Genomic DNA, 10,147 nt, shown 5'->3' with positions numbered 1-10,147 from the left:
GTTTGTTGTGCTGTGTACCAATAAATTTTTGACAGAATAAGCTCTGACACGGCAATTTCATCTCTTATGTAATGCAACACGTACGTTTGCAATCTACTACGAGGTGGAAGGATAACTTCAGTGCGTCCCTTCTCGCCTTCAATCCGCTGGACTTTCCGCACTTCAAGTTTTCAGTTTTATCTGTGGTTCACTATTTCGCGTAATAGTTACTTCTTTCTTTCATCAATAAACTTAGAATGGTAGTGCATTGGAACTGAAATGAATAAATTTGAAATTAACAAATATAAATAACATAAGGCGAGTATAAAAATAGGTCAAAGCGGTTGTTATGAATGTTTACTAAGCTTTACTTCATTTGGATTATTTTTACAGAATTACACTGGCGTTGAAGAAGAAAAAATAACAGCTGACATAAAATTCTCCTGAACACGATAATATTATCAGAGTTTAGATAATCCGAAAAGGTGGAAACACAATTACTATATTATGTTGTAAACACACACACACACACACACACACACACACACACACACACATATATATATATATATATATATATATATATATATATATATATATATATAAATATATATATATATATATATATATATATTTTCTGAGCAACTGGATCAACTATATACAACCACCTATATATATATATATATATATATATATATATATATATATATATATATATATATATATATATATATATATATATATATATATATATATATATATATATATATATATATATATATATATATATATATATATATATATATATATATATATATATATATATATATATATATATATATATATATATTTACACGTGTATATATATATATATATATATATATTTAGATATATATATATATATATATATATATATATATATATATATATATATATATTTATTTATTTATTTCGAATATAAAAAAAAGTAAAGACAGTGTGGGTAAGACCGGAGCCAGCGTTACAGTTCTAGGGTTAAAAAAGGACGAAAAATTAATGATAATATATTTTTGAGCAGTGAGAAATCTGAGAAGAGATTAATGAGGAAAATGGCAAATGAAGGTTACAATTGTTATATAAAATCCGCTTGTATGTAGCGCACTCAGTTTCAGAGCTTAAAAAGGACTAAAAACTAATGATAATATATTATAGAGCGGTGGAAATTATTGCAAGCAGATATTAATAAGTAAAATGGCATATAAAGTTAGAAATTATAACATGAAATCCAATATTTACGGTGCGCACTCTGCTTCAGAGCTTAAAAAAAGGACGAAAAAGTAATAATAATATATTTTTGAGCATTAAAATTTATTAAAAGCAGAAATTAGAGAGGAAAATGACATATGATTGTTAAAATTATATGAAAACCGGTTTTTAAGTAACGTACTCAGTTTCAGACCTTAAAAAAGGACAAAAAGAGAAAGGTAACATATTTTTGAGCATTGGAAATCATTACAAGCAGAAATTAATAATTAAAATTATATATATATATATATATATATATATATATATATATATATATATATATATATATATATATATATATATATATATATATATATATATATATATATATATATATATATATATATATATATATATATATATATATATATATATATATATATATATATATATATATATATATATATATATATATATATATATATATATATATATATATATATATATATATATATATATATATGTAATCCAGTGTAACGAAGATTTATTTTTGTTTTTTTCTTTAGTCCGGCCAAGAATTATTAACGTCCACAACACCAAAACCGTCCGATATGTTTTTTCTTAACTGTCTTTTAAGAGAAAAACACGAGTAAAACAAAGATGAAAAGGAAAGAAAAGAAAAAATACAGGAATAGTATGTACCTCCCATTATTTATTAAGGTTCTTCTTTAAATTTCTCACCCGCTGAAATATTTTTCTTAGCAACTGGATCAACAATATAAAACCTCCATTAATCTATTAGGCTTTTTTTTCTCGAAATTTTCTACCGCTGAAATATTTGTCTTAGAAACTGGATCAACTATATATATATATATATATATATATATATATATATATATATATATATATATATATATATATATATATATATATATATATATATCTATATATATATATATATATATATATATATATATATATATATATATATATATATATATATATATATGGTCCAGTGGCTAAGAAAATATTTGTGAGGTAGAGATATTTACAGAGAAATAAATAAATAAAAGGAGGTTGAAGGAAGAGGAGGGCGTTTAGATAGTTTATCAGTTGCTAAGAAAAATATTACAGCGTTAGAGAAATTTGAAGAAGAAAAAAGCCGTATCAATAAAAGTAGGTTGTATATAGTTTATCCAGTTGCTAAAAAAAATATTTCAGCGGTAGAGAAATTTACGGAAGAAGCCTAATTAATAAAGGAAGGTTGAAAGAAGAGAATTGCGTTTTAGATAATATAATAAATAAAAGGAGGTTGTAAATAGTTAATCAGTTGCTAAGAAAAATATTGAAGCGCTAGAGAAATTTACAGAAGAAAAAGCGTAATAAATAAAATGAGGTTGAAAGAAGACTATAGTTTATCCAGTTGCTAAAAAAAATATTTCAGCGGTAGAGAACTTTACGGAAGAAGCCTAATGAATAAAGGGACGTTGTAAGAAGAGAATAGCGTTTTAGATAGTATAATAAGTAAAAGGAGGTTATATAGTTAATCAGTTGCTAATATAAATATTGCAGCGCAAGAGAATTTTACAGAAGAAAAAGCCTAATAAATAAAATGAGGTTGAAGGAAGAAGATAGTGTATATATGTGTATATATATATATATATATATATATATATATATATCTATATATATATATATATATATATATATATATATATATATATATATATATATATATATTTAATTCACCGTACGAAATGTAATCCAGTACAACGAAGATTTATATTTGTTTTTTTCTTAAGTCCGGCCAAGAATTATTAACGTCCACAACACCAAAACCGTCCGATATGTTTTTTCTTAACTGTCTTTTAAGAAAAACACGAGTAAAACAAAAAGGAAAGAAAAGAAAAAATACAGGAATAGTATGTACCTCTCATTATTTATTAGGGTTCTTCTGTAAATTTCTCACCCGCTGAAATATTTTTTTCAGCAACTGGATCAACTACAACCTCCTTTTATTTATTACTTTTATCTGTAAATATATATATATATATATATATATATATATATATATATATATATATATATATATATATATATATATATATATATATATATATACATATATATTTGGTCCAGTGGCTAAGAAAAATATTTGTCAGGTTGAGATATTTACAGAGGAAGCCAAATAAATAAAAGGAGGTTGAAGGAAAAGGAGGGCGTTTAGATAGTTTATCGGTTGCGAAGAAAAATATTACAGCGTTAGAGAAATTTGAAGAAGAAAAAAGCCGTATCAATAAAAGTAGGTTGTATATAGTTTATCCAGTTGCTAAAAAAAATATTTCAGCGGTGGAGAAATTTACGGGAGAAGCCTAATTAATAAAGGAAGGTTGAAAGAAGAGAATAGCGTTTTAGATAATATAATAAATAATAGGAGGTTGTATATAGTTTATCAGTTGCTAAGAAAAAAAATTGCAGCGCTAGAGAATTTAAAGAAGAAATAGCCTAATAAATAAAATGAGGTTGAAGGAAGACGATAGCGTAATATATATATATATATATATATATATATATATATATATATATATATATATATATATATATATATATATATATATATATATATATATATATATATATATATATCACTTTAATTCACCGTAGGAAATGTAATCCAGTACAACGAACATTTATTTTTGTTTTTTTCTTTAGTCTAGCCAAGAATTATTAACGTCCACAACACCAAAACCGTCCGATATGTTTTTTCTTAGCTGTCTTTTAAGAGAAAAACACGAGTAAAACAAAAAGGAAAGAAAAGAAAAAATACAGGAATAGAATGTACCTCTCATTATTCATTAGGGTTCTTCTGTAAATTTCTCACCCGCTTAAATATTTTTTTCAGCAACTGGATCAACTATATACAACCTTATTTTATTTATTATATATATATATATATATATATATATATAATATATATATATATATATATATATATATATATATATATATATATATATATATATATATAAATAATTGGTCCAGTGGCTAAGAAAAATATTTGTGAGGTAGAGATATTTACAGAGGAAGCCAAATAAATAAAAGGAGGTTGAAGGAAAAGGAGGGCGTATAGATAGTTTATCAGTTGCTAAGAAAAATATTACAGCGTTAGATAAATTTGAAGAAGAAAAAAGCCGTATCAATAAAAGTAGGTTGTATATAGTTTATCCAGTTGCTAAAAAAAATATTTCAGCGGTAGAGAAATTTACGGAAGAAGCCTAATTAATAAAGGAAGGTTGAAAGAAGAGAATAGCGTTTTAGATAATATAATAAATAAAAGGAGGTTGTATATAGTTAATCAGTTGCTAAGAAAAATATTGAAGCGCTAGAGAAATTTACAGAAGAAAAAGCGTAATAAATAAAATGAGGTTGAAGGAAGAGTATAGTTTATCCAGTTGCTAAAAAAAATATTTCAGCGGTAGAGAACTTTACGGAAGAATCCTAATAAATAAAGGGACGTTGTAAGAAGAGAATAGCGTTTTATATAGTATAATAAATAAAAGGAGGTTATATATATTTAATCAGTTGCTAAGAAAAATATTGCAGCGCTAGAGAATTTTACAGAAGAAAAAGCCTAATAAATAAAATGAGGTTGAAGGAGGAGGATAGCGTATATATATATATATATATATATATATATATATATATATATATATATATATATATATATATATATATATATATATATATATATATATATATATATATATATCACTTTAATTCACCGTACGAAATGTAATCCAGTACAACGAAGATTTATTTTTGTTTTTTTCTTTAGTCCGGCCAAGAATTATTAACGTCCACAACACCAAAACCGTCCGATATGTTTTTTCTTAACTGTCTTTTAAGAGAAAAAAACGAGTAAAACAAAAAGGAAAGAAAAGAAAAAATACAGGAATAGTATGTACCTCTCATTATTTATTAGGGTTCTTCTGTAAATTTCTCACCCGCTTAAATATTTTTTTCAGCAACTGGATCAACTATATACAACCTCCTTTTATTTATTAGGCTTTTTTTCTGTAAATTTTCTATATATATATATATATATATATATATATATATATATATATATATATATATATATATATATATATATATATATATATATATATATAAATCCAGTGGCTAAGAAAAATATTTGTGAGGTAGAGATATTTACAGAGGAAGCCAAATAAATAAAAGGAGGTTGAAGGAAGAGGAGGGCGTTTAGATAGTTTATCAGTTGCTAAGAAAAATATTTCAGCGGTAGAGAAATTTACGGAAGAAGCCTAATGAATAAAGGAAGGTTGAAAGAAGAGAATAGCGTTTTAGATAGTATAATAAATAAAAGGAGGTTGTATATAGTTAATCAGTTGCTAAGAAAAATATTGAAGCGCTAGAGAAATTTACAGAAGAAAAAGCGTAATAAATAAAATGAGGTTGAAGGAAGAGTATAGTTTATCCAGTTGCTAAAAAAAATATTTCAGCGGTAGAACACTTTACGGATGAAGCCTAATGAATAAAGGGATGTTGTAAGAAGAGAATAGCGTTTTAGATCGTATAATAAATAAAAGGAGGTTATATATAGTTAATCAGTTGCTAAGAAAAATATTGAAGCGCTAGAGAAATTTACAGAAGAAAAAGCGTAATAAATAAAATGAGGTTGAAGGAAGAGTATAGTTTATCCAGTTGCTAAAAAAAATATTTCAGCGGTAGAACACTTTACGGAAGAAGCCTAATGAATAAATGGACGTTGTAAGAAGAGAATAGCGTTTTAGATCGTATAATAAATAAAAGGAGGTTATATATAGTTAATCAGTTGCTAAGAAAAATATTGCAGCGCTAGAGAATTTAAAGAAGAAAAAGCCTAATAAATAAAATGAGGTTGAAGGAAGAGGACAGCGTAATATATATATATATAAATTTAATTCACCGTAGGAAATGTAATCCAGTACAACGGAAATTTATTTTTGTTTTTTTCTTTAGTCCGGCCAAGAATTATTAACGTCCACAACACCAAAACCGTCCGATATGTTTTTTCTTAACTGTCTTTTAAGAGAAAAACACAAGTAAAACAAAAAGGAAAGAAAAGAAAAAATACAGGAATAGTATGTACCTCTCATTATTTATTAGGGTTCTTCTGTAAATTTCTCACCCGCTTAAATATTTTTTTCAGCAACTGGATCAACTATATATATATATATATATATATATATATATATATATATATATATATATATATATATATATATATATATATATATATATAATTTGTCATGGGTGTAAGAAAAATATTTGTGAGGTAGAGATATTTACAGAGGAAGCCAAATAAATAAAAGGAGGTTGAAGGAAGAGGAGGGCGTTTAGATAGTTTATCAGTTGCTAAGAAAAATATTACACCGTTAGAGACATTTTCAGAAGAAAAAAGCCGTATCAATAAAAGTAGGTTCTATATAGTTTATCCAGTTGCTAAAAAAAAAAATTCAGCGGTAGAAATTTACGGAAAAAACTAATGAATAAAGGGAGGTTGAAAGAAGAGAATAGCGTTTTAGATAGTATAATAAATAAAAGGAGGTTGTATATAGTTAATCAGTTGCTAAGAAAAATATTGCAGCGCTAGAGAATTTTACAGAAGAAAAAGCCTAATAAATAAAATGAGGTTGAAGGAAGAGGATATATATATTTTTTATATATATATATATATATATATATATATATATATATATATATATATATATATATATATATATATATATATATATATATATATATATATATATATATAGTTGATCCAGTTGGTAAGGAAAATACTACACAGAGAAATTTAAAGAAGAAATAGCCTAATGTATAAAAGGAGATTGAAGGAAGAGATATATATATATATATATATATATATATATATATATATATATATATATATATATATATATATATATATATATATATATAAAATTATTTCAGCAGTAGAAATTTACAAAGCCTAATAAATAAATAAAAGAAACAGTTGATGAGTTGCTAAAAATATTGCCGCGTTAGAGAAATTTACAGAAGGAAAATGCATAATAAATAAAAGTAGGTTGAAGGAAGAGGATAGCGTGTATATATATATATATATATATATATATATATATATATATATATATATATATATATATATATATATATATATATATATATATATATATATATATATATATATATATATATATATATATATATATATATATATATATATATATATATATATATATATATATATATATATATATATATATATATATATATATATATATATATATATATATATATATATATATATATATATATATATTTATATATATATATAATATATATATATATATATATATATATATATATATATATATATATATATATATATATATATATATATATATATATATATATATATAGAGATATTTACAGAGGAAGCCAAATAAATAAAAGGAGGTTGAAGGAAGAGGAGGGCGTTTAGATAGTTTATCAGTTGCTAAGAAAAATATTACAGCGTTAGAGAAATTTGAAGAAGAAAAAAGCCGTATCAATAAAAGTAGGTTGTATACAGTTTATCCAGTTGCTAAAAAAAATATTTCAGCGGTAGAGAAATTTACGGAAGAAGCCTAATGAATAAAGGAAGGTTGAAAGAAGAGAATAGCGTTTTAGATAGTATAATAAATAAAAGGAGGTTGTATATAGTTAATCAGTTGCTAAGAAAAATATTGAAGCGCTAGAAAAATTTACAGAAGAAAAAGCGTAATAAATAAAATGAGGTTGAAGGAAGAGTATAATTTATCCAGTTGCTAAAAAAAATATTTCCGCGGTAGAACACTTTACGGAAGAAGCCTAATGAATAAAGGGACGTTGTAAGAAGAGAATAGCGTTTTAGATCGTATAATAAATAAAAGGAGGTTATATATAGTTAATTAGTTGCTAAGAAAAATATTGCAGCGCTAGAGAATTTAAAGAAGAAAAAGCCTAATAAATAAAATTAAGTTGAAGGAAGAGGACAGCGTAATATATATATATATATATATATATATATATATATATATATATATATATCTATATATATATATCTATCTCTATATATATATATATCTATATATATATCTATATATATATAGGAAATGTAATCAGTACAACTGAAATTTAGTTTTGTGTTTTTCTTTAGTCCGGCCAAGAATTATTAACGTCCACAACACCAACACCGTCCGATATGTTTTTTCTTAACTGTCTTTAAGAAAAAACGAGTAAAAACAAAGGAAAGAAAAAAAATACAGGAATAGTATGTACCTCTCATTATTTATTAGGTTCTTCTGTAAATTTCTCACCACTGAAATATTTTTTCTGCAACTGATCAAACTATATATATCTCCATTTTTTTTATCATTTTTTCTGTAAATTTTCTAAATATTTGTATATATATAAAAATATATATATATATATATATATATATATATATATATATATATATATATATATATATATATATATATATATATATATATATATATATATATATATAATTGGTCCAGTGGCTAAGAAAAATATTTGTGAGGTAGAGATATTTACAGAGGAAGCCAAATAAATAAAAGGAGGTTGAAGGAAAAGGAGGGCGTATAGATAGTTTATCAGTTGCTAAGAAAAATATTACAGCGTTAGATAAATTTGAAGAAGAAAAAAGCCGTATCAATAAAAGTAGGTTGTATATAGTTTATCCAGTTGCTAAAAAAAATATTTCAGCGGTAGAGAAATTTACGGAAGAAGCCTAATTAATAAAGGAAGGTTGAAAGAAGAGAATAGCGTTTTAGATAATATAATAAATAAAAGGAGGTTGTATATAGTTAATCAGTTGCTAAGAAAAATATTGAAGCGCTAGAGAAATTTACAGAAGAAAAAGCGTAATAAATAAAATGAGGTTGAAGGAAGAGTATAGTTTATCCAGTTGCTAAAAAAAATATTTCAGCGGTAGAGAACTTTACGGAAGAAGCCTAATGAATAAAGGGACGTTGTAAGAAGAGAATAGCGTTTTAGATAGTATAATAAATAAAAGGAGGTTATATATAGTTAATCAGTTGCTAAGAAAAATATTGCAGCGCTAGAGAATTTTACAGAAGAAAAAGCCTAATAAATAAAATGAGGTTGAAGGAAGAGGATAGCGTGTATATATATATATATATATATATATATATATATATATATATATATATATATATATATATATATATATATATATATTATATATATACGTATGAAATGTAATCCAGTACAACGAAGATTTATTTTTGTTTTTTTCTTTAGTCCGGCCAAGAATTATTAACGTCCACAACACCAAAACCGTCCGATATGTTTTTTCTTAACTGTCTTTTAAGAGAAAAAAACGAGTCAAACACAAAGGAAAGAAAAGAAAAAATACAGGAATAGTATACCTCTCATTATTTATTAGGGTTCTTCTGTAAATTTCTCACCTTAAATATTTTTTCAGCAACTGGATCAACTATATACAACCTTTTATTTAGTTTTTCTATATATATATATATATATATATATATATATATATATATATATATATATATATATATATATATATATATATATATATATATATATATATATAATTGGTCCAGTGGCTAAGAAAAATATTTGTGAGGTAGAGATATTTACAGAGGAAGCCAAATAAATAAAAGGAGGTTGAAGGAAGAGGAGGGCGTTTAGATAGTTTATCAGTTGCTAAGAAAAATATTTCAGCGGTAGAGAAATTTACGGAAGAAGCCTAATGAATAAAGGAAGGTTGAAAGAAGAGAATAGCGTTTTAGATAGTATAATAAATAAAAGGAGGTTGTATATAGTTAATCAGTTGCTAAGAAAAATATTGAAGCGCTAGAGAAAT

General features: G+C 24.1%; 1 long non-coding RNA gene across 1 annotated transcript in view; it reads left to right on the top strand.

Annotated features, from left to right (window-relative positions):
* The first annotated feature begins 4,215 nt into the window (after positions 1-4,215).
* LOC126983132 (uncharacterized) overlaps positions 4,216-10,147 on the top strand; it is a 15,248-nt gene continuing 9,316 nt past the window's right edge. The window contains exon 1 of the long non-coding RNA XR_007735513.1: positions 4,216-4,308. This is a non-coding gene — a long non-coding RNA (uncharacterized LOC126983132). The remainder of the gene's footprint in view (positions 4,309-10,147) is intronic.

This window comes from Eriocheir sinensis, chromosome 53, assembly GCF_024679095.1.
Source record: "Eriocheir sinensis breed Jianghai 21 chromosome 53, ASM2467909v1, whole genome shotgun sequence".
NCBI classification, from domain to species: Eukaryota; Metazoa; Arthropoda; class Malacostraca; order Decapoda; family Varunidae; genus Eriocheir; species Eriocheir sinensis.
Note: the sequence above shows the minus strand (reverse complement) of the source record. Positions and strands in the feature narration are given on the sequence as shown.